The 26,448-nt window shown below is 39.0% G+C and overlaps 1 pseudogene across 1 annotated transcript in view; it reads left to right on the top strand.

The window, feature by feature from the left end:
* The first annotated feature begins 731 nt into the window (after positions 1–731).
* The window catches only part of LOC308610974 (putative helicase senataxin), a 61,489-nt pseudogene continuing 35,772 nt past the window's right edge, over positions 732–26,448 (top strand). The window contains exons 1-9 of the transcript in view: positions 732–1,221; positions 2,464–2,674; positions 4,643–4,752; positions 8,268–8,487; positions 9,261–9,380; positions 12,045–12,216; positions 12,351–12,438; positions 12,936–16,100; positions 25,627–25,726. The product of the transcript in view is annotated as a putative helicase senataxin (transcript). The remainder of the gene's footprint in view (positions 1,222–2,463; positions 2,675–4,642; positions 4,753–8,267; positions 8,488–9,260; positions 9,381–12,044; positions 12,217–12,350; positions 12,439–12,935; positions 16,101–25,626; positions 25,727–26,448) is intronic.

The raw sequence follows: 26,448 nt of genomic DNA, 5'->3' as shown, positions 1-26,448 counted from the left end.
CATTGGGCTCAGAACCTTCACTCTAGTGGGTGGACTTTGTGGTATAAGTGTTCTCCAGTTTGTGAGTCACCAGCCCAGCAATTATGGTATTTGATTTTATTGTGATTGTGCCCCTCGTCATTGCAGCTTCTCCTTTGTCTTTGGATGTGGGGTATCTTTTTTGGTGAGTTCTAGTGTCTTCCGGTTGATGATTGTTCAGCAGTTAGTTGTGGTTCCGGTGCTCTCGCAAGAGGGAGTGAGTGCACATCCTGTACTCCGCCATCTTGAACCAATCTCTGAAATTAATTTCATTTAACCCTTTTTACTTGAGTTTGGATGGTGGAGGCTCTGATGGTAGTATAAAACCCCAAATTGGAGACAGTTGAAAACTGTACGTTTCAAACTTAGTAGGAATAGTTTTGTAGCTATTATATTTGCAGCCATTACAGTTTATACTGCCTTGACGAGCAGTGAGTTATGGGCAGCAGTTCATACACACATGTGCAAAGTCATGTGTATATATACTTCCAAACCAAGAGAAAATTCTTCTCTATATGAGTTTTTGTTATTGGTATGGACTAATATTTGGGGATTTCTAAGGTTTCCAGGGATTTCGGGAGCAGGGCCTCAGGGAATGTGAAAGGTTTCCTGAGCTTCTCACTTGACTCCAGTACATGATTAGAACACTCCAAAATCTGTACTTTGAAAACATTGATAATTCTATGTCTCTGTATATAATTTCCCATCAGTACTGTATAGTTTTGAGCCGGCTTTATAACACAGCTGTATGTTGCCTTATGATGTTTATTACTAACTGCTTTCATTTCATTATTTTTCATGTGTCACAGGTAAAGTTTTTACGAGTAAGCTCAGATTGAGTTTAGCCAGTGATTGATAAGCTGGCCAGCAGAATGTTCTGGATGTGGTCGAGGCACATTGTAAGTTGAAGACATGATCATTAGTAGGAAATGTACCCATTCTCCACCAGAATAGGCCTGAAGTGTTGTGTGTTTTTTTTTTTTTTCTTTAGTCTTTCCATGTCTTCTTTTCTGGATACAGGTACAGAATGAGCACATGTTGTTGGTGTAACCAGGTGGTATTTCCACCATTGACTTCCTGCAACGCTATGCATCCAAGACCCACTCCAGTGAATTTCAAACAGCTGATGAAGACCTCTGCTACTGCTTAGAATGTGTGGCGGAATACCACAAAGCAAGGGATGAATTGCCATTCTTACATAAGGTACTTTACATTAATTGGGCAGTATTTTTCAGAGCTTGATAACTAGGAAGAGAATAAATTTAAACTCTGTTGGAAGCATTCAGGGAACTGAAAACGTGATTTAAACTGTGAATGCTAATATACGTGTAGTATGTAACTCATAGCCTGGTAGATAGTAGGTGCTGAATAAATGCTTATTGATTGATGGAATTGAATTGAAATCTAAAGCAGAATTTTATAATCCTCCACTTTTAGACATTTTGATGTGAAACAGTTTCATGAAATGAAGTGACGTATGGGGTTTTTTGGGGTTCATGTTTTAATGTCGTTGTGTTTGACTTTCTTAACAGCCAGGTATCTGAATGGCTTGGGTTATTCTTTTATTGGCTAATAGTTCTTTTTTTCCCCTCTCTTCATTTTTTAATGTTAAGTGCTATAAATCAATAAAGACAAACATTTTTTTTCATTCACAGGAACCAAAGTGAAACATATAATTTTAAATATGTGGCTTTGAATATTGGTTTATTATATTTATCTGGTGAGAAATGGAATACAGACCATAGAGTTACGTATAATAATATAGAAGAGAGGAGGGGATGATAAGTTATGAACATTTTGAGGAAAACTTTATGTTTACAAAGTTGCCTAGCGATGAAGCTAACCAATGCCTTTATGCTAAAGCTGATGTTTCAAGGTAATTACCTATGGCTGGAACGTAGGAGGGAAGTCAGAGAAGGCCCAGCTTGTGTAAAGAAGCTCCAACTTCTCATTTCCTTTTCAATAGAGTATAGTTGACAGTGCTGTTGATAACAAAACTCTGCAAGAGCAATGTTGTAAACATCTCATGCTCTATGTACTCATGTTCATGTATCATAAAAGCCACTTTTATGTTCAGTGACTGTTTTCTTTAAATCTAATATAATTTTTTTTTTTTTTTTTTTTTTTTTTGGTACGCAGGCCTCTCACTCTTGTGGCCTCTCCCGTTGCTGAGCACAGGCTCCGGACGCGCAGGCTCAGCAGCCACGGCTCACGGGCCCAGCAGCTTTGCGGCATGTGGCATCTTCCCGGACCGGGGCACGAACCCGTGTCCCCTGCATCGGCAAGCGGACTCTCAACCGCTGTGCCACCAGGGAAGCCCTGGTACTTCTTTAAACTTCTGAATTTTTATGCTTAGGAAAAGGCTTTCTAGAAGGATCGTCACATCCAGTATATTTTGTTGCTAATAAGATATAAAGCACACTGCCCGTTTTTCTTTTCCTGTAGGTTTTATGGGAATTAGAAACCTCACGTCTCATAAATCACTTTGAAAAGGCCATGAAGGGAGAAATTGGAGACGATGACGAGTTATATATAGTAGACAACAATGGAGAGGCACAGCTGTTTGACCTTACTGGCGAAGACTTTAAAAATAAGCTTCGAGTTGCTCTTCTTGAAATACTGAAATATCCTTATTTGCTTTTACATGAGCGTGTTAGTGAGTATCTTGGGTGTTTCACAGTTGTATCATTTTTATATTTTAAGAATTGTAAGAATTTGGGTTTATCTATATTGAAAATCTGTTTCTTAAACATATACTTAGGATACTTTTTTTTCCAAACGTTTTATTTTGAGCATTTCCAAACCTAGAAAAGTGAATTACACAGTGAATACCATATACACACCACATAGATTGTACAGCTGCTGATATCTTGCTGTATTTGCTTTATCACATATTTATTCTTCTATCCATTCAATTAATTTTCATTCTTGGAATTTGTCTGTAGCAGGGTTTTTCATACTTGGAACTGTTGACATTTTGGACTGGATAAATCTTGGTTCCTGAGGGACATGCTGTTTATTGTAGGATGTTTAGCAGCATCCCTGGCCTCTCTCCACTAGATGCTGGTAGTGACTTGCTCTCCCCATTACCCTAGTTGTGACAAGCAAAATTGTCTCCAGATATTGCCAAACATCCCTTGGGAGTTGGGGGTCAGGGCCAGTGGGGGACAAAATCGCCAGGTTGAGAACCACTGGTCTGTAGTAGTTTTCAGTAATCACAATGGCATAGCATATTATGTCTGCCTAGATTTTGGCCATTTATATTTGCATTTCTTAATATGAATCTCTTGAAGACATTTTCCTGATCTGTCAAATCTAACGAAATAACAGTACCTTTAAGGCACCCACTACTGTATCTAGTCCACATTCAGATTTTCCCAGTAGTTGCAAAATGTGTTTTTTGGATGATTTATTTAAATTAGAGTCCAATCAGGGACTGTGCATTTGGTTCCATTTGGTTCCATATTTCTTACATCTCTTTTAATCCAGAATAGTTTACTTTTACGTATGTGTGCACAGGTATAGATATAGTTAGATAAATAGATAGATGGATAGATAGATAGATAGATTTTTTTGTCATAACTTTGACTTGCTGAGACCAGATGGTTGCCCTAAAGAAAAATGTGCTTCCTGGACTTTTCTGATTTCTTCCTTGTCATGTTATTTGACTTGTTTCTCTATCCTCTGTATTTTCAGTAAATTGAAAAGTATATCTAAAGATTTATTAGATAAATCAGTTCTTTCTAAATAAATTCAAAATAACTAGATTTTTAAATTCGAACAAGTCATTTTTCAAACATTTATTAAAGAGTACCATATCCAGAAAACTATATAAGCTTGATTTTTCATAAACTAAGCATACTTGTGTAGCTGGCACCCAGGTCAGAAACAAATCATCATCAACACACCAGAAGCTCTCCTCTTACTTTTCCAGTCATTGTCCCTCCTTCCCAAAGCTAACCACTGTCACTACAATATTCTTTGAAGCTTGACAAAATAAAGTTGATTCATCTGATATGGTAAACGTATGAGTCTATTCAGTATACTTTTGAAAGAGTGATGAAGAAATTTCCATGAAGCAACAGGGATTAAGATAGTGCTGGTACAGATAGACTCATGGAGCAGTGTAGAGACTCCAGAAGTAAACCGAATATATTTGGGGAATTTACTCTTTGCTGATGATAGCATTTCAAACCAGTGGAGAAAATGGATTACTCAGTAACTGAGAGTAGGACAAAATAGCCATTTGTGGGGCAAAGCTGATTTTATCCCTGTGGTACAAGATAAAGTCCTCATGGATCAAAATGTAAAATGCTAATGGAATTGGACCTATAGCCATACTTCTAAGAAGGTGCTCTCTGGAGATAATTATGCCCAGTGTGAAAAAAGATGTTTGTACTAGGAAAGTCAGAGCAATTCATAGGCACACACTATGATCAACCTACCGGTCTTTCAGCAGCTAAATATCATTCCTACATTTACAGCATTTTTATGCCTCAGTTTAAAAAAAAAAGGAGCAACTTTTCATTTACTTACAGAGCAACTGAAGGAGCCAAATTTAGGGAATCTTGATACGTTGATAAGATTTATGTCTTATGTTTACTGCCTTATTTTTTCTATTTAGATGAATTATGCGTTGAAGCACTTTGCCGGATGGAACAAGCTAACTGCTCCTTTCAGGTTTTTGACAAACATCCAGGGATCTATTTGTTTTTGGTCCATCCCAATGAAATGGTGAGTGTGAGTGTTAGGCAGTGGAAGAGGGGATATTTTATTTTTGCACCTATATTACAGATAACTATAATAGAGGTTTTTGATGTGTACTTTGTTTAAAATATTTGCCAAAGTTATTCTCTTGTTGTTGTAGCATTACTGTAGTTCAGGAGGGGGTGCTGGGGGGCTCAAAGAAGAGGGTTAAAAGAGTAGGGAAACAGTTCTGACAGGTGATGCTTCAGTTTAAAAGACAAATGAGGGAATAACCTGAACTTTCAGTGTGTTGACCTGAACTAACGAAGAAGGAGAGTTCTCTCTTGCTTTTCTTGCTTGCCTGCCCCGCTCCAAGCACATGGAAATACCAGTTAAAACACTTGAAATAATTATTTTGCTAATAGATGAGATTTTTAACAGGTGATGGGGTAGAGGGGAGAACAAGGAGATTCAGTTCTTAGGTGCCAAACAGGAAGAGGAACATGAGAATCAGAACAGTAGGTAGACAGAAGCAGAGAGCAACACCAGAGGCTTGGAACCTGACTTTGAGCTGATTGCTCGAGTTTGAGGACTTAACATCATGTGGCGAGGCAGCGTGTGCAGTAGGACCTGTGCACATTGGCCTCTAGAACTGAGTTACAACGTTAAGACAATAGCCACGAAGGGTTGCTCTGCCAATAGAAGGATAGTAAAGAGGCTTTTTTTTTAAGTGGCGAAGAAAGAACACGGTAATGGGGTTTCCAGTCAGAATGGTGGTGAATTTCTGTCTCCTTTGTGCCAAACCCAAACAATGATAGAAAAGAATTCAAAAAGTGGAATTCTAAAAGGTATAGTCCCACTTTTTAAAGGGTAAATGTTTCTTTGGACCAGTAATGGAACAGAAATACAAAGTGATACATGGTGGAAACCTGTATGTCGGCCTGGGTGGCTGTAGGTAGCAGGGGACTGAGTTTGTGCATGATAATAAGAATTACAAGTCTACTCCAGGCAAGGGTAGAACCAGAGTCGAGGCCTGTGCTTAAAATAAAGGTGGGGCTTTCCTGCCTGTGAAAGAAGACTGACAGAAAGTACAGCCAGCTGCTCTCCGGGACTGGCTTTCTTAAAGCTGCAAAGCAGTAGAGGAAGCAGGTCCAGCTGAGCAACCAGGACCTGGGCCAAGCACTTGCAGACTGGGTGACTGGGTCTGCAGGGCCAGGAATGACTGTATTCTTCATTATATATGTGTTTTTGTAGGTGAGGAAACTGAGTCAGGAGACTTAACCACAGTTACACAGGCTAGTATGGTGACTGGGATTTGTATATAGGCAGCCTGATCCAGAGCCCTAATGCTTTTTTTAAAGTTTTTATTTGAAAATACTTTAAAATTTTCAGAAAATTCTCAAAAATAAATAAAAGTAGAAAACACCTGTATATTCTTTAGCTGTATTCACCAATTACTAATGTTTCACTCCATTTGTTCTATCATTTGCTTTCAGTTAACTACAAAGCTGTTTGTTTTCTGACCATTTGAGAGTAGGTTGCATGTATCATAGCCTTTTGCCCCTAAATACTTCAGTGTATATTTCCTAAGAATAAGTATATTCTCACAATATTATAAACTTCAGTGACTTTAACATTGACACAGTAAGGTCTGTTTTCCAGTTGTGTCGTGTGATCCAGTGTACTTTGTAGCATTTTCCCCCTGTACTCCAGTATCCAGACCAGGATCAGGATTTACATGTAGTTGTGTTACATTAGTCTCCCTTAATCTGTAACATTTCCGCAGCCTATCTTTGTCTTTTATGACAATTACATTTCTGAAGAATAGTCATTTCTGCCTCCCTCCCATTTACAAAAAATAGAATGCTTTTCATTTTGGGTTTGTCTGATGCTTGCGCATGGTTAGGCTTCGGTTATACGTTCCAACTGGAATACTACATAAGTGAAGGATGCTATGTCCTTCTCAGGCTGTCAGATATACGGCATGCCATATCATCCGGCCTCTCATGGTGATGTTAATTTTGATCATCTAGTTGAGGTGTTGTCCAGTTTCTTCACTGTACAATGTCTATTTCTTAAGTACTCTAAGATCACATAAATACCTTACTCCTCACCAAAATGTTCTCCTAAATTTAGCATTACCTGATGGTTCTTCCCTGAGCCAGTTTTTCTAAGATTGCAAAATAGTTTCAACCCCAGCACTTTACACGTTTACCAGTCAGCACTTGACATTGATTATACTATAATCAAGAGCCATTTTCCCTGCTCTTCATTTATTCATCTGTTTATCATAAGTTATAGACTCATTGATTCCTTTGTATTTTTTTTCGATAGCTTAAAATCCATTACTTAATTATGTTGGCATAGAGCCCATTCTTTTGTCCACTAGTTCTATGTTTTGCAAACTTTTCTGCCCATAACCTAAGTAAAAATATTCTTCATCGAGTTCACACACATATAGACATACGTGACCTAAACATTTCACAAAACAGTACTTACTGTTACTATGAAGGACGCCCACTGATTTTTTTTAAAAATTTTATTTAGTTTTTAAGGTTGGTTGTGATCACTAAATTCAGTTTGTAGTGCAGAATAAATTTAAAATCACTTCCCTATGCTATATCGCCATGTAGAGGTGACCTTTGATTTCTTCTGAGGTTTCTCTTTTCATTTTTCCTTTTTTAACTTTCTATTATGGAACATTACAAACATACAAAAATAGATTGGTGTAGTGAACCCCCATATATCCATCACTGTGCTTCATCTGTTATCAATATGTGGTCAGTATTCTACTCCTGTTTAGTTACCGCAAATCTTAGACATCAGAGCATTTCATCCATAAAATACTTTAGTTCGTGTATCAAAAAGGTAAGTGCTCTTTTAAAAGAACAATTACATCGACACACTTATAATAATAATAATAATATATTTCTAGTCAGTATTTGAGTGGAAGTTACTCTCTCAAAAATGCTTTATCAGGGTTAGATCAAATCAGGATCAAGTAAGGTTCACATGTCGCATTCCAGTTGACCCTTGAGCAACAGGGGTTTGAACTGCATGGGTCCTCTTATACACAGATTCTTTTTAATAGCATGTAGTATAGTACTACACAGTTCGAGGTTAGTTGAATCCATGATGCAGAACCAGGATATGGAGGGCTGCCAACTATGTTATATTCGAATTATATTAGTGTATTCAACTACGCAGAGGGTAGGTGCCCCTAACCCTTGTGTGTTGTTCAAAGTTCAATTGTAATTAGTATCTTCCGTCTTTTTTTTTTTTCTGTCATCATGGACCTTTTGGTTTATTTCCTTTAAATGTCTGAAAATCATGTATTTTTCCTAAAGTACTTTATTCTATATGATAGTTTTTTTCTTCCAGTTTTATTGAGGTATAATTGACATACAGCACTGTATAAGTTTAAGATATACGGTGCAATGATTTTTTTAAAGTATTTGATGTATCTTGTGTCCTCTGTAATCTGTAGAGAATCTTATTTTAACTGTATTCTTTCTGTAGACAATTGTGTGTTAAATGAAGTAATGAATGTGTTACACTTTTAGGTTTCACGTTGGGCTATCCTGACAGCAAGAAACTTGGGGAAAGTGAACAGAGATGATTATTATGACTTACAGGAGGTTTTGACTTGCCTTTTTAAAGTTATTGAGTTGGGGCTTTTCGAAAGTCCAGACATTGATACTTCTTCTGTCCTTGAGAAGGGTAAACTGATTCTTCTGCCTTCACACATGTATGATACTGCCAACTACAAAAACTATTGGTTAGGTGAGTATTGTTCCTACACACATATAATTAGTATTTTCCAATATTTCTTATGATTATCCTGCAAGGGAAGGGATCTCTTCTGGTAATCTGATCAAAATTGCTAAATAAAGGATTTCATAGTTCACAATTCTTGTTCTGTCATTAAATTGACTATTACAACATCTTGTCTTTAAACATTTCTTATCCTAGAAATCATCTGTGTAAGAGGTACATTTTCAAGTATGGCAAATAGATCTTTTATTTAAGGCAGTATTAGATGTTACCGTATTAGCACAGCAGCTGAACTTAATAGGGTTTTGATCTCTTGAAACAGAGGTTTAATACCTCTTTTCCCATCTGTAAAATATTTCCTGGGAGAAAGCGATACTAACTTTGGTTTTCATCAAGTTGTATATTGACCTAAAGTAGTTCTGTCCTACTTCATTGATTCAGAGTCTTACAGTCATGTGTATATTTGGCAGTGACTGGTACTTGAAATATAGTGATCTTAAAATTTAAGGGGTCTTTGATATTATGAGATGCAAATTGTGTGGTAGTCATTTTGGAAATGGTTTTCTAACCAGGTTCGTGCCAGTTTCCCTTTTTATTCAGTCTAAAGTTCTGTTCTTAGGAGGAGGAGTTGTATATGAATATCTCAGACTTCAATGTCTGAGGCACTGGATACTGTTTGGTTTCATCTTACTGCCTTGTTATTCTTTTTGCCAACTAAACTGGAGAAGACATTAGAACAGTTTTATTTAATCAATTCAAGAAAACTATACGTGATCTTACAGGTATCTGCATGTTGCTGACCATTCTTGAGGAGCAAACCATGGATTCACTGTTGTTGGGCTCAAACAAACAGAATGATTTTATGCAATCAATACTTCACGCCATGGAGAGGCAATCAGATGGTAATAAACTTTATTTGCTGACTATTGTGATGATGGTGCACTTTGAAAATACTAGTGTCACTGTAAGAACTTGGGTGTATGATGTGGAGGAAAGAAAGAATGACCGTTTTATGGTTTTGGTCACAGAGTCAGAATTTTTAATTGGAAAGGACCTTTAGAGTTTAACTCGGCACGTTACTTTCATAAAAGAAGAAACTGAAGCCCAAGGAAGTTAACTTACTTTTGAAAAAAATAATTAATTAATTTTTGGCTGTGTTGTGTCTTTGTTGCTGTGCATGGGCTTTCTCTAGTTGCAGCGAGTGGGGTCTACAGATTCCTTCTTTAACATCTTTATTGGAGTATAATTTCTTTACAATGGTGTGCTAGTTTCTGCTGTATAACAAAGTGAATCAGCTACACATATACATATATCCCCATGTCCCCTCCCTCTTGCGTCTCCCTTCCACACCCCCATCCCACCCATCTAGGTGGTCACAGAGCACCAAGCGGATCTCCCTGTGCTCTGTGGCTTCTTCCCACTAGCTATTTTACATGTGGTAGTCCATGCCACTCTCTCACTTCGTCCCAGCTTACCCTTCCCTCTCCCCGTGTCCTCACGTCCATTCTCTATGTCTGCATCTTTATTCCTGTCCTGCCCCTAGGTTCTTCAGAACCTGTTTTTTTAGATTCCATATGTAAGTGTTAGCGTACAGTATTTGTTTTTCTCTTTCTGACTTACTTCACTCTGTACCACAGACTCTAGGTCCACCTGCCTCACTACAAATAACTCGATTTCGTTTCTTTTTTATGGCTGAGTAATATTCCATTGTATGTATAGCCACATCTTTATCTATTCATCTGTCGGTGGACACTTGGGTTGCTTCCATGTCCTGGCTCTTGTAAATAAAGCTGCAGTGAACATTGTGGTACATGACTGTTTTTGGATTATGGTTTTCTCAGGGTATATGCCCAGGAGTGGAATTTCTGGGTCGTATGGTAGTTCTATTTTTAGTTTCTTAAGGAACCTCCATACTGCTCTCCATAGTGGCTGTATCAATTTACATTCCTACCAATAGTGCAAGAGGGCTCCCTTTTCTCCACACCGTCGCCAGCATTTGTTGTTTGTAGATTTTTTGATGATGGCCATTCTGACTGGTGTGAGGTGACACCTCATTGTAGTTTTGATTTGCACTGCTCTAATGATTAGTGGTGTTGAGCATCCTTTCATGTGTTTGTTGGCAAACTGTATATCTTCTTTGGAGAAATGTCTGTTTAGGGCTTCTGCCCATTTTTGGATGGGGTTGTTTATTTTTTTGATATTGAGCTGCATGAGCTGCTTGTAAATTTTGGAGATTAATCATTTGTCTGTTGCTTCATTTGCAAATATTTTCTCCCATTCTGAGGGTTGTCTTTTCATCTTGTTTATATTTTCCATTGCTGTGCAAAAGCTTTGAAGTTTCATTAGGTCCCATTTGTTTGTTTTTATTTCCATGTCTCTAGGCGGTGGGTCAAAAAGGGTCTTTTATGTCATAGAGTGTTCTGCCTATGTTGTGGCAGGCGGATTCTTTACCACTTCACCACCAGGGAAGTCCCCTCTTTAAGAAACATTCCATAATTGTCTTCACCTAACTAATGACTTTCTTCCTTATTTGAGAGCTTCCTAGACATAAGACAGCTTCAGTAGAGGATAAAAAAGTATATGAGCAGTTCTACACGAACGACTATGATAAAAAAAAAAGTAGACTCTAAGAGCCCTGAGGGAAATAAAGCAGAAAGTTCTAAGGTTGACAGTAATTGGGTGAGTTAGAGCACTTGCCTCCTAAGAATACTGCAGAAGATGACAGGTGGTGCTAACAGTGAAGCCATTCTGGTTCTCACTTGGAAAAAGCCAGCTATCTGTTTTTTTCTGTAGGTGGTGTATCTTTATGTGAGTGTCAAAAATAAATCTGGAAAGAAAGAGTAGAGTAAGATCTTACAGATGCTTGACTGAGGGCTTCTAATTTCCTTAGAAGACATTAAGGAGCAAGTGAAGGTCTTTGAGCAGGGCAGTGTTTTGCCCCTGCATGTAGAGAAGAGGGGAAGGACCGGGCATAAGAGTGTGTGAGTAATGGGAATTCCTGCCAGTTGGATGGAATGGAGATAACAATAAAGCCATGTTGAGAATGGATGGATAAAGAGTATGTATCTCTGCTTATCCAGTGGATGAGGGGTTCAGTCCTTTATTCCAACCGAATGACACACACAATTCAGGATTTCTCATATCATGGACTTTGTTTAGATCTGAAAATACCAAGTTTTTCTTTCTCTCCCTTTTTTTTTTTCTACTTTACCTCTGTTATTTATTGAAGGATGGGAGTATAAAGGTCTGGAAGAAGCAGAGGAGGAACGATTCTTTCAGGTTGGCAAATAGGGTGAGAAAGTTGAGTTTATCTGGACTATCTCAGTTTGTTCCACACAACAAGATTTCTTAACAGAGGTGTATTGCTTTAAAAAAAAAATGCAGACATTATTTAAAAGTTTGCCAGGTTTCTAAAACCTGTAGTTGACAACACTTTACTTTAAATTACTTCCTGCTTTGCTTTCAGTTTTGTTGCTACCCAGGTAAAGAATGCTTAATTCTCAATATATTTTAGTCCCTTTCTCTAATTGTGTTGTAATTTGGCAAATTACTCCATTGTGTTTCAGATGATAGTGTGGATCCTTTCTGGCCAGCGTTACACTGTTTCATGGTGATTCTGGATCGTCTTGGACCTAAGGTCTGGGGTCAACTGATTGATCCTATTGAGGCATTTCAAACCATTATCAACAATGTGAGCTACAGGAAAGAGATCCAGAACATACGGAACAGCTCTGTGAGGTTCGTTCAGTTCCTGTGTCAGGATTTCCAACAATCTGTATGAGGAAGTCTACTATAATTGACTTTAACAGTAGGATTTTTCTCTTCTTTTTACCCTTCATTTCAGTAATTTCTATTTGTTCTTAATATTTAAGGACCAAGTCAGAACCGGAGTCATATTTAGATGATATGGTGACTTGCAGCCAGATGGTATACAATTATAACCCTGAAAAGACCAAAAAGGTATAAAACATTTTGAGAATTCAGATGATATTGTATTGCCTTTATATTGTATAGTCAGTGTTTTATGTGGTTAGTTGCATTGCTGATTTTATGATATGTAGCTATTCTGAATCAACTGTTGCATAAAACAGTTTCTGATTGAACAGTAGCTCATGAGGAAAAATGGTCTGTAATGAGAGCATGCACAGTTTGGGAGATTAATTTTTAAGTACATTTTGGAAGGGTAGAACATTTATGGCATGAGGGAGATAAATCACATGACTAGAAATCAAAACCAACTGAAGGAAAGAGGTCCAGAGTACATGGAGGTTTTGTAAATTTAAACTTTTCATGAAAGCTTCACCTCAAAATTGGACTGTTTTCAATTTCTTGGGGGTCCATATATGTACATCAACACAGGAAAGTTGAGCAGTGTATTTTCTTGTTGGCAACTTTTGTGTTAAACCTGTCATGAATGGTGCTTGTTTATCTGAGTGTCAGTATCTCTTTCATTTTAGGATTCAGGGTGGAGATCAGCCATTTGCCCAGATTATTGTCCTAACATGTATGAAGAAATGGAAACATTAGCTAATGTGCTTCAGTCAGATATCGGTCAAGACATGCGTGTTCATAACAGCACGTTTCTGTGGTTCATCCCCTTTGTGCAGTCCCTCATGGATCTTAAGGATCTGGGTGTGGCTTATATAGTGGAGGTTATTCATCATCTGCATTCTGAAGTCAAAGACGTCCTCAACCAGACGGACGCCGTGTGTGACACAGTCACTGAGTTTTTCCTTCTGATTTTGGTGTCAGTGATTGAACTGCATAGAAATAAAAAGTGTTTGCATTTGCTGTGGGTTAGTTCCCAGCAGTGGGTGGAAGCCATCGTAAAATGTGCCAAGCTTCCCACCACCGCGTTTGCTCGGAGTTCTGAGAAGTCATCTGGAAACTGCTCCAAAGGCACAACAATGATATCTCTGTCACTGCATTCAGTGCCATCTAACTCTGTACAACTTGCTTGTGTGCAGCTGATCAGAAGTCTCCTTAAAGAAGGCTATCAGCTTGGGCAGCAGACTCTTTGTAAGCGATTCTGGGATAAGCTCAACTTATACCTACGAGGAAATATATCTTTAGGTTGGCAGTTGACTAGTCAGGAAACCCATGAGTTACAAACTTGTTTAAAGCAAATTATTAGAAACATAAAATTCAAAGTGCCTCAGTGTAGCACTTCTGTGGATCTGACTCCTCCATGTAAAACACCTCCTGCATCTTACAATAAAGAAGAAAGTGAACAAACAGGGAAGAAGTCTAAAAAACAAAGGCACTGTCTGGAAAACTCCAGCCCAACATTCTCTAAAGAACCGATGAAAGCTGATGCATGTCAAGTGAAAGAGAGTATTTTCAGCAAGGCACATAATGCCATAGAAGAGGATAATGAGCAAACTTATCTAAAAGATTTGAAACTCAAAGACCATCTCTCAGCTGAGTTGTGCTTGAAGCCGAGTAGTAAAAGGCTTGTGAATGAAAGAGCTCGAGGCCAAGTTAAAGTAAGTACAGGGAAGCATAAGTCTGTAAAAGAGAATTCCTCATATACCCCACAGAATTGTACTTCAAGAAATGGTCCAGAAAAGGTATTTGACAGAGGAATAATCACATCAACAGGTTTGTTGACTGATTCTAGCAATGACTCTCTGGAAAAAGTGTCCACATCAGATGAGGATTTCTCTTTAAAGGATGATGCTCTTGGCAAAACCTCAAAAGCAAACACTAAGGCACATAAAGATGAAATCTGTGCTAAGTTATTGCATGTAATGAAAATGCAAGACAGGAAAAGTACCACTTTAGAGGAAAACCTGACTGTATCTAGCATTGAAAGTTTCTGTTCAAAGAAAGATACAGGAGCTCAGAAAGGAGATGGCTTCATACACAATCTCTCTTTAGGCCCTAGTGGTGTTCTGGATGATAAAAATGGACAACAAAAACCTGAAAACAGTTTACTGCTGAAAAAGAAACAAGTACAGGAAGAAGAGTTGGGCATTTTCTCCACCCCTGATATCAGTTGTCAAATACTAGAATGTCATGTTGGTAATAAAGATTTGGTCTCATTCACAGAAATGACCAATATTTTTGTGGAGAAAACACCTCCCTTTAAAGATCCTGTGACTGGACTTGAATCAAGAGATATGGGAATTAGCAAGAGTACTGTTGAGTTTTCTTCTGATTTAAGAGAACAGGTCCTTAGCATCAGTCCTAAGTCTGACCCTTTAACAGATTCTCAGATAGACAGCGACCTCCACATACTATCTTTAATAGCTCAAGCCAGTGTTACTAAGTTCCCATCAGGTTCAACCCAAAGAAGTTTATCCCAGCTACAAAGAAAAGTTAAAGATGATAGAAGATGTTTGACAGCCAACCAAAATAGTGTCAGGGAAACCTGCTCTGGACACGTCATTATTATTTCAGAATCTGATGAAGATGATGATGATGATGAAAGAATTGTGGGTTTTAAGAAACACATTAAACAGGGTAAGACGTGCATTGAGAAAGGATGTCCAGAGCATCATACTTCAATAGCTAACACAAATGTGGAACAGAATGTAATAAAGGAAGAAAATACAAGGTCCCTTTTGCGGTTTGAGGAATCGGATTCTCATTTTTTTGAGTTTGAAAGTCCATGTGAAGTGTTTTCAGTTCGGCAAGATCAGAGACCAGACAACAAGAATTCAGTTCAAGAGAATGAAGAGAATTCGTGCTTGACTCATGTAGGGGATATCACAGATGATTGGGGTTATGGTCCAGCTTATGTACCTGAAGAGGTCATTAAAAAAGCAGCAGAGGCAGCTTTGAAGGAGGGAGAACCTGAATGCAACAGTGACATAGAGGAGGATAATATATTTTTAACACAATGTGATCCAGAAGATATGGATTTATGTTCACAAATGGAGAAAGAGAATGATGAACTCATTGAAGTAGTTCATGGAAAAGATAGAGTCCAGGTAGAAGAAGATTCTGTGAGTCGGCCTCAGTTGGAATCTTGGAGTAGCACAAAATGTAAATACAAAGATTGTGTGGAAACACTGGAAAACCAGGGTGAATACTGTTCCAAACACTCTGAAGCTAAAGCAGCAGATGAAGATACATTTCGTAGACCTGGCTTGCCTCTCTCTTCATCTAAACCTTCGAGACCTCCCACTGCTAAGATATTTACCTCCAGTAGTACTTCACGAATTGCTGGTCTTTACAAGTCTTTGGTAAATACGTCAGCACTCTTACCAACTCTGCAAAATAAGTCAAGTGGGGTACAATCTGCTTTGAAAGTACCACAGCCAGTCTCTGTGGTGTCTCAGAAGCCAGTGGCTGAAATGAAGGGTTTGTGCAACGTTCTCCAGTGTCATACTCCAAATAATTCCAACAGGCAAGGCTACAAAGTTCCATTTTGTGAAAACGGATCTTTTTCACCTTCCTCTCCGGTAAACGTTTTCTTGTCAGCACAGTCCATCTCTGACACCTTCGTTAAAGAGGTCTTAAAATGGAAATACGCAATGTTTGTGGACTTTGATCAGTGCGGACCCCCTTCAACTCTTTGTCAGTCCATCACAAGACCTGTGCCTGTGAGATTTCAAGATGGTAGAGATTATTTTAATGTGTTTTTCCCTTTGATGATCCTGAATACTTTTGAAACTGTAAGTATATGTTCTAATCGTATACCTTCAGACTTTGAAATTACATTTCTTTACCATGCTGAGTACGGCTAAAATAACTGATCGCATTTTGATTTAGATGTAGCTTGTAGATTTCATGTTGAACAGACATTGTGCCCCACACTGTTCTAGATGCCGGTGATACAGAGGAAACCCTTAAACTCTGCCCTTCTGGAGCTTACAGACACAATTCAGAGTGCTAGTTTACCAAGTCCAGAGGTGGCACAGGAGGAGGAAACGTTTTTCGGTGTAAAATAAGGGAAGACTTCTCAGAGGACATAGTCTCTCATCTGCGTTTATTTTTTTGAAAAGTATTTGTGTAAACCTTTACTGAAGTTTTCTTGAGGAGGTAGCAAAGGGCAAGTTACACTGGTCAGCACAAAGCAGTAAATCCCAAATTTCTCATCTGTCTTCCCAACTTCTTAGGCCTCATAGCAGCCTTTAGCTGCCCCCCTACCCCAACACATCCCATTCTGGTTCTTCTCTCTTTCTTACTGCCTGACTGGGATTGCCAAGAAAAATATAGGATTCCCAGTTAAATTTGAACCTCAGAAAAACAGTAATTCTTTAGTGTAAACATCCACCTGCACTTTGAAGGATGTTTTTGGTGTTCTCACAGCAGGTCGATTTTTCCTTTTTTTCAAATTGGTTAAAAAACAAAAACCCAAAAGGTGAGTGTGCAACAAGACTCTTCAAAACCAAGAGCACTGAGGTAAATACCCACGTATTCAGTCAGCAGATCCTCGGGTGCCTGATACTTGCCCAGTACTATCACAGACCTGGCGGGGGTAAAGTGGTGAACACGACAGACAAGGCCTCTGCCTTCTGGGAATGATCATTTCAGATCGGGACAAAAGGCTCTAGAGTGCTCTAGAATGATCTAGAACAAAAGGGAGCAGCCACTTGAGACTGAAAGGTGAGACGGCCTCTGTGAGCGATGGTATTCACACCGAGACCAGAGTGAGCAGAAGGAGTTGGCCATAGGAAGTATATCGCAGGCAGAGAGACTGCAAAGATCCAGCTTAGAATTGTTAAAGGCAAAGGAGATGTACTGCACAAAGAGGCAAGTTGGTGTCAATTTATGCCCTAAATTTCAGCCATTGTCGTAAGAATTATTTTACTAGTGTTTCAGAACCATTAGAAACAACTAACTGATAAAGGCTCTTCAGTCTCTCTCCTTAAGAACAATGTGAAATAGTATTACAAGAATGATTTTCTTACCTTACAAAATCGTTAGTTCAGTGAACAGTGTATACAGTTAAATAAGCTGGGGAATATACAGAGATTTTCTTCATCTTGGAGCTTATTTTTTTTCTTGAACGTTTATCCTTTCCAGAAAACACTAAATTGCTTAGAGGCCATTCATAGCCCTTAAATTTAGGACACATTTGTGATTTTATTTTTCCCTTAGTTCAGAAGTATTTATATGTTTATCTTTAAGATTTCTTCCTTCAGGACATTTCTGTAGCCAGAACCTTTTCAAAACAGAATGAGCACAAGTTCCGTTTGTATATACACAAAGTTTAAGATAGTCAAATACTTGTGGAAGGCCCATTATTAAAAAAAAAAAAAATCAGCCACTCTCACCTCCCCAAGTAATTATTTTTGATCCTTGAGGGATGCTTTTGTTATTTACTTCCATATTTCTAAATAACATGCCACTATTTTGACTTGTTAAGTTTTCAGTACTAGACATTTTCTGTAATTACCCACTACAGGAAGTACCCTCTCTTCCCAGCCCTGTGTTCACACACACCTCTCCTGTTTTCCCATCCTCACTATGGAGTAGTCTTGTAATTTTTAGGTCAGTATTTGTTATTATTTTGACGATATAAAAGGTGTCCACTGGGCTTCCCTGGTGGCGCAGTGGTTGAGAATCTGCCTGCTAATGCAGGGGTCACAGGTTCGAGCCCTGGTCTTGGAGGATCCCACGTGACGTGGAGCAGCTATGCCCGTGAGCCACAAGTACTGAGCCCGCGTGTCTGGAGCCTGTGCTCCCCAACTAGAGAGGCTGCGATAGTGAGAGGCCCACGCACTGCGATGAAGAGTAGCCCCCGCTTGCCGCAACTAGAGAAAGCCCTCGCACAGAAACGAAGACCCAACACAGCAAAAATAAATTAATTTAAACAAAAGAGAATAAGGTCATTGAATTAAAAACAAAAGTGTCCGCGACTAAGTCATGTGGTAGTTGTAACTACTTTTCGTTTCCGACTCTTTGCTTTCTCTGGATTTATTGTTTACTTAATTTTCTATGTACGTATTACTAATTTAGCTTCAGGCTGTCTCTTGGATGTTTAGGCCTCTCAGTATGATCAGGCACATCAGATAGTTGATAAATTTCATCTTCTTGGTTTAGGATGGTTAACCTGAAATGCTCACCATCCTCATCCTAGGGCTTGCATTTCCTTCTTTCCTGTGTTGGATCTTTTGTCTCCTGTACCCAGGGTTGTCTGTTTTTGTCACCCTCTCATTTTAGTAAGGCACATCCTTCAAGCTTCCTGAGAAAAGAATGCGTAGGAGATAAATTTTGAAACTTTGCATGTCTTAAAATTTCTTTCTATTTTGCCATCTCTGTCTTTGTTGTTGTCATCGTCATTCTCCTTCCTTGGAGACTTTCTCAGCGTCCAAGTCTATTGAAACAATTTTTGAGCATATTTTTAGTTTCACAGTACTCTTGTCCTCTCATTATTCCTTTTTATAGGATTGTGTGCTTTCTTCATGTGCACAGTATTTTTTACTACCTGAAGTTAATTAATGATAAGTTTAAAGTTAGTTGAAAGTTTTCTTCTCTTTTCATTGTCCCTGTTTTCCCAGTTGCTTTTTTCCTATTCATTTTAGTGTCTACAGACCTTTCATGTTAACTCCTTTCTTCACATGTCTAATGATTTTTGTTGGTTTACTCACATTTAAGAACAGGATACTAACAAGCAGATTGGAGCATTGTTCATAATAGCCAAAAGTTGTAAACAGCCGAGATGTCCATCAGGAGATGAATGGGTAAACAAAACATGGTATATTCCTACAATGGAATATTAGTCTACTATTAAAAGGAATGACCCGTTCTATGTACTTTTACCTGTTCTTTGATGAGCCTGGAAAATATTATGCTAAGTGAAAGAAGCCAGGTACAGAAGGCCACACATTGTGTAATTCCATTTATATGAATTTTCCAGAATAGGCACATCCGTAGAGACAGAAAGTGGATTAGTAGTCGCCAGGGGATGGGTGAGGGAGGGGTGTGGGAATTAGGACTGACTGCTAATAGGTATAAGGCTTGTTTGGGGATGTTGGGAATGTTCTGGAATTAGATAATGGTGATGGTTACACAAAATAGTGAATGTACTAAAAACACACTGTAGTGTGCACACTTTAAAGTGGTGAATTTTATATTGTGAAATATATCTCAACTTTTTAATGCTATAAGAAAAGAGGATGCATTTAAATAATGACAGGTCAAAAGAGATGCTTAGGAAAAGAGATACTTTTACTAAAATGGTCCTTTATTATTTGCACTGTGGAAGTCAAATGTGATCTGAAGGACACCATCACATGGTGAAATCCAAATTAGTTTCATTCTTTATATTAAGATTACATGCTTAGGTATAGTTATAATCTATATTTTGTTACATGTAAGATTTTAAAACAGATTAGAAGCTCTGAGTGAAAGGGATAGGCTTGTTGACCATTTGGCATTTTATTGGGAAGCCTCATCGCCACCCTCATGTCACTGTTTTTAGTCTTTTCTTTTCCCCTCTTAGTGAGGTCAGATTTCCCCAAGAAGAATCTTCAGATCGATTGCCTGGAAAGCATAGGCTTGATGGGGAGCTGACTGTGGGGTGAGGGTGGGGGCAGAGGGAAAGGTCCAGGCATTCAGTATCTAAATATTTGCTTAATTCCCTGTTTAAAAATTATTTTATTTTATTTTTAAAATTATTTTATTTATTTTTGGCCGTGTTGGGTCTTCGTTGCTGCACGTGGGCTTTTCCCTAGTTGTGGCGAGGGCTTCAGTAGTTGTGGCTCAAAGACTCCAGAGCGCAGGCTCAGTAGTTGTAGCACAAGGGCTTAGTTGCTCCATGGCACGTGAGATCTTCCCGGACCAGGGATAGAACCCGTGGCCCCTGCATTGGCAGGCAGATGCCTAACCACTGTACCACCAGGGACGCCCCCCTCACCATTTTTTTTTTTTTAAGTACAGTATCCCCTCTCTATCTGCTGCCCCACAGGCAGAGACGGTCACACTTTATAGAAGTGAAACCACTCTAGCTTTTTGCTAGGAACAGGGATGGGCAGTCTCCCTTCAGCCCTCCTCCTCCTAGAGGTGTATGTCAGACACTTCCTTCTTAGAGTTCAGCTTCTTGGACTTGCTGAGTTAGTTAACCATTCATCCATCTGCTTACCAGCTTCCCAGATTTTGATACTCTTGCCTCGTCTTCTGTTCTCTTCATCCTAATGAATTAATCCTGTTGTGAAAAATCCCTTGGGTGTTTTAGTGGGGTTTCAGGGGAATGAAAGGAAATGCCTGTGTTCAATCTGTCATCTTTACCATGAAGTTTTATCTTGTTCTTTTTTTCTTATTTTTGCAATCTTGTTCTTTTTCTTTAACCATGTAGTGAAACAGCATTGTTTTAGCATTTCTAGTTTATATAGGCCAACATTTATTAATGGTGTTATTAATATACCTTGATTCCTTTTTTTTTTTCCCACTGTAACGTGTGGCTTGTGGGATCTTAGTTGCCTGACCAGGGATTGAACCTGGGCCCTCAGCAGTGAAAGAAAGCACTAACAACTGAACTGCCAGAGAATTCTCAGATACCTTGATTACTTTTAATGTTTATTCTTTCTTATAAGCCAGAGACTGTGGCATCAACCACAGTCTTGGGCCAAGGCTTCTTATCCTCATTTGGATGTAATTTGACTTCATAATATTGTTTGTTAATGGAATGCTGAAGTGTGTTTAGAGTCCTTTGACAGAAATGTGGTTGGTATCCTATTTAGGACATGAAACGCAGTGTTTGGTTATCCAGTTCTTATGTCTTATTGCAGGTGGAATGCAATGACATTGCGTAGAATTATCCCTTGCCCCAAAGGGCAAACGAGCAAATTCAACTTTTAGAAATATGAGTCTCTTGAATAAAAAAAAAAAATCCCACAGGACTCAGAGGCAAAAAGTATACAAGTCAATTTTCACAGCAAAGTAAAGGAGCTGTTACAGTGGAGGATTCCTGGACTGAATGTCAATATTATGACATAGTGTGAGTCTGTTTCGTGTTTGGTAATTGCAATCATTGTTGCTTTTGTTGTGGTCATCCATTTGCAATGCTTGGTGTCAGTTTATTTATCTCTTGTAAAAATAAAATACAGTGTGTGGGGGGAAAAAAAGAAATATGAGTCTTTTGTGTACTGATGTGACTGATAGAAGATATATTAGTTTTTAATCCTTACGTTTAACACACAAAAATATTAGATAAATGTGCACTATTTTGACAGGGACCAATTTTTTTGGTCAGTTTTGGCAAATACTCTATTTTCTTAAAGTTTTGGTTTGCTGGCTCTGTCTGCAGTCCCCTTCGGTTACCTGTGTGTGCATGCACGTGTATGCAGAGTGTAATTGGCAGCTGCTTTTTAGGTTGTGTAGACAAGGAGCAGGCAGAAAGGGGGTCCTTCTGGAGTACCAGCTGTGATTCTTAGTGCCCACACCCCTTATAGGGAGAGTGCACCATTTTTAGCTAATTTCCTGTTATAATTTGTTCTGTGAAGGAAACAAAACAGGTTGATATGATGAGCGACATTGGGAGGCTGCTTTTGAGATCGGGCTGAGAGCCAGGAGAGGAGGGTTTTGTGCAGAGGAGGGGGGAGGGTCAAGACTATAATGCTTTGAAGTAGGCCTAACTGAGCATATGTGAGCAAAGAGATTAGGCTGATGTGACTGGAGTGAGGTAACTTAGAGGTAAAGGGAAATGAAGTAAGATTGCAGAAATCAGTCAAGAGCTGGATGGTATACAACCCTGTAAGTGCAGGTTGGGGTTTCATTCTCAGTACAGTGAGAAGATGTTGGAGGATTTTTAGTTGGTTGGTGTTTAGGCTGGGGGAGTAGCAATATGTAATAGTTTACTTTTTTGTTTTAAAGAAAACATTCTTAGTTGCTCATTAGAGAATAACTGTAGAAAGGTAAGCATAGATGCAGTAGACCTGTCGGGGGCTATTATAATAGCCCAGGAGAAAGATGATGGTAGCTTGATCTAGGTGGTAGCTATGGAAATAAAGAGAAGTGAATTCATTGGGCGTAAATTTTGGAGATAGTACTCAGTACTTATCTTTTTTAAATATATATAGAAATTTATGTGATTCATTTTTGGCTGGGTTGGGTCTTGGTTGATGCACACAGGCTTTCTCTAGTTGCAGCGAGCTAGAGAAACTCTGCATAGCATCCCCCATTATCAACATCCCCTACCAATGTAGTACATTCGTACAACTGATGAACCTACATTGACACGTCATTACCACCCAGAGTCCATAGTTTTCATTAGGGTTCACTCTTGATTTGTATATTCTAAGGGTTTGGACAAACGTATAATGACATGTAGCAGTCCTCTAATATCAGAGTACTTTCACTGCCCTAAAAATCCTCTCTGCTCTGCCTGTTCACCCCTCCACAGTCTCAACCCTGGCAATCACTCATCCTTTTACTGTCTCCATAGTTTGCTTTCTCCAGCATGTCAAATAGTTGGAATCACACAGTATGTAGCCTTTCCAGATTGGCTTCTTTCACTTAGTAATGTGCATTTCAGGTCCTTCTGTGTCTTTTCATGGCTTCATAGCTCATTTCTTTTTAGCACTAAATAATATTCCATTGTCTGGTTGTACCATAGTTGGTTTATCCGTTCACCCACTGAAGGGCATCTTGGTTGCTTCCAAGTTTAGGCAGTTATGAATAAAGCTGCTATAAATATCCATGTGCAGGTTTTTAACGTAAATATAAGTTTTCAGTTTATTTGGATAAATAGTGAGGGCACTATTGCTGGATCCTACAGTAAGAATATGTTTAGTTTCATAGGAAACCACCGAACAGTCTTCCAAAGTGGTGGGACCATCTTGGGAATTTCCTGGTGGTCCAGTGGTTAGGACTCTGCACTTCCACTTGCAGGGGGCACAGGTTCGATCCCCGGTCAGGGAACTAAATCCCACAAGCCACGTGGCTCAGCAAAAAAAAAGAAAAAAAAAAAAAGGTAATGGTGCTATTTTACATTCCCACGAGCAATAAATGAGAGTTCCTACTGTTCCACATCCCCGTCAGCATTTGGTCCTGTCAGTGCTCCAGATTTTGGCCATTCTAATACGTGTGTAATAGTATCTTGTTGTTTTAATTTGCATTCCTTTGATGACATAAGATATGGAGCATTTTTTCATATACTAATTTACGGTCTGTATATCTACTTTGGTGAGGTGTCTGTCCAGGCCTTTTGCACATCTTTTTCATCAGGTTGTCTGTTTTCTTACTGTTGAGTTATTTTTTTCTTTTTTAAATAAATTTAGTTTATTTATTTTTGGCTGCATTGGGTCTTCATTGCTGTGCACAGGCTTCCTCTAGTTGCAGCGAGCAGGGGCTACTCTTTGTGGTGTGCGGGCTTCTCATTGCAGTGGCTTCTCTTGTTATGGAGCACGGGCTCTAGGCATGTGGGCTTCAGTGGTTGTGGCATGCGGGCTCAGTAGTTGTGGCTCACGGGCTTAGTTGCTCTGTGGCATGTGAGATCTTCCTGGACCAGGGATCGAACCTGTGTCCCCTGTGTTGGCAGGCAGATTCTTAACCACTGTGCCACCAGAGAAGCCCTTCTCCTTCACTTTTAAAGGATAATTTTTCAGGATTCCGAATTCTAGATTGGTAGCATTTTTTCTTTCAACAGTCTAAATATTTCACTACTCTCTCCTTGCTCGCATGGTTTCTGAGGAGAAGTTAGATGTAATTCTTATCCTTCCTCCTCTATAAATAAGGTGTTTATACCCACAGGCTTCTTTCATGATTTTTTTTCCCTTTATCTTTGATATTTCATATTCCTGAAGGTTGAATATGATATGCCTAGGTGTAGTTTCTGGCATTTATTCTGCTTGATCTTGGAGCTTCCTGGATCTGTGGCTTGGTGTCTGATGTTAATTTTGGAAAACTCTGAGTCATTATACCTCAAATACTGCTTCTTTTTCGCTCTCTCTTCTTCTCGTATCTCCATTATGTGTATGCTGCATCTTTTGTCATTATCTCACAGTCTTGGATATTCTGGGGTGTGTTTTTTTTTTTACCCATTTTTTTCTCCTTGCTTTTCAGCTTTGGTAGCTTCTATTGCTGTAGCCTCAAGCTCAGAGATTGTTTCCTCAGCAATGTCCAGTGTAGTAATGAGGCCATCAGAGGCAACCTTCATTTCTGTTACAGTGTTTTTGATCTCTGGCATTACCTTTTGATTCTTTCTACTTTACATCTCATTCATTACATTACCCATCTATTATTTCATGGCCTCCTTTTTTCATTAAACTCTTAGTATATTAACTATAGTTTAAAAAAAAAAATCCTGGTCTGATAATTCCAGTATTCCTGCCATATCTGACAGGTTTTAGTGCTTCTTTATTCTGTGCAAACTGTGTTTTTTGCCTTTGAGTATGCCTTGTAATTTTTTGTTGCAAGGCAGACGTAATCTACTAAATAAAAGGAACGGCAGTAAATAGGCCTTTAGTGATATAGAAATGAGGTATGGGGGAAGGAAGACCATTCCATAGTCCTATGATAAGGTGTCACTCTTTTAGTGAGCCTTTGCCTCTGGACTAAGAACTTTACACCACATGCTTCTTAGTTTCCCCCCACCTCCTTGGGTGAGACAGGATGGTTAGAATGGGCTGGAGCTGGTTTTCTTCCCTCAAGTAGTTTAAGCTCTGATAAAATCCCAGCAACTTTGACTCCGGTAAAATAGCATCTCATAGATCAGGCCTTGTTAAGAAGGTCAAGAATGCTCTGGTGTATTACACAATGGTTCCTTTACCCCAGTCCCCACCAACCCCCCACCCCCGCTGGAAGCACACAGGGAATTTTCTCCAGTGTTCACTGTGAGGGCCTGTTCGAGCTCCTAGAGGTAAGACTCACCAAAGTGTGGAGTCCCTTTTATGACTGGGTCCCCCTAGAGTTTTTAAGAGAGGTCATGCTGAGCCTCCAACAGTTTGTCGCATCCAGTTCAGGATTTCCTCCTGGCATGGAGGTTTCTACTTAAGAGTTTTCTGCGCTGGCAAGTTGTGATTGTCTGTATCCACCTTTTTGTCTCTTTTTACTTGTTAGGATGGAGTGGCGACTTCTAAGTTCCTTACATGCCAAGCTGGAAACCAGAAGTCCCAAATTAATTTTTAATGTTTGTGTCACACAGGAGTTCTAGGTTCTGGATTTTATGGTTGCTTACTTTGGAAAATTTTGCCGTTTAACATTGGCTTTTCAGATGTTTTTGCTTTCTTAAGTTGCTTTTTTTGCTTTGCGTAGGTGGCACAGGAATGGAACAGCTCTCCAAACAAAGAGAAATTCCATCAGTTGCATTTACGAAAATTTCCTGCTGATTATAAAAAATACTGGGAGTTTGTGGGTAAGTTCTTTCTTATGTAACTTGGGCTCTACCATATAATAATTGGAGATTGCTATTTGAGGGAACATAATAATTGCTTGAATTTTCTGGGATATAGGTTTCCTGAGGTGAATTTGTAAGCTCTTACAAAGAGTATGTTTAAAGTCTTTACTTAATGAGGATAATTACTGGGACAGTTATAAAATTCATGGTTTTAACCATTGTGCTAGCAGAATACCACAGGCCAAAGTGTCCCTAGATGCTGGGCAAGGGAGAGAGAAGGTGAGCGAGGGAGTTTGATTGGCGGGGGCGGAGGGGGTGTTGACATGATCGTGCGTACAGATTCTGAGTAAATCTCTCTGCCGTCTCTGCTCTCACTTCATGAGTTGTCTGGAGCAGGTGTCACAGTTATGTCTTAGTTATAAATAAACCAAGCATTTAGAACCCTTTAAAATAAAAAGTATAAATTCTCCGTCTGTCTCCTTCCCCCTTGCAGTCCATCCCACTCCATAGATTCACTTAAGAAAAAAAGCATGTACATATATTTGGGGGGGAAGGTATTATATGTTCACTGTAGATTATTCAGATAATATTAGCCAATAGTAAAATAAACATCACTCACAGTTCCCATCATTCAGAGATCATCTTATGAACATAGTAGTGTATATCTTACTGCTAGACTTCCTATTCATTTGAGTGAAGGGTGGGTGGGTAGGGTTATTTTACCTAAGTGACTTTTTTCA

This window comes from Mesoplodon bidens (assembly GCF_964165515.1).
Source record: "Mesoplodon bidens genome assembly, contig: HAP1_SCAFFOLD_186, whole genome shotgun sequence".
NCBI classification, from domain to species: Eukaryota; Metazoa; Chordata; class Mammalia; order Artiodactyla; family Ziphiidae; genus Mesoplodon; species Mesoplodon bidens.
The sequence above is the reverse complement of the archived record's forward strand: the minus strand, read 5'-3'. Positions and strand labels throughout refer to the sequence as shown.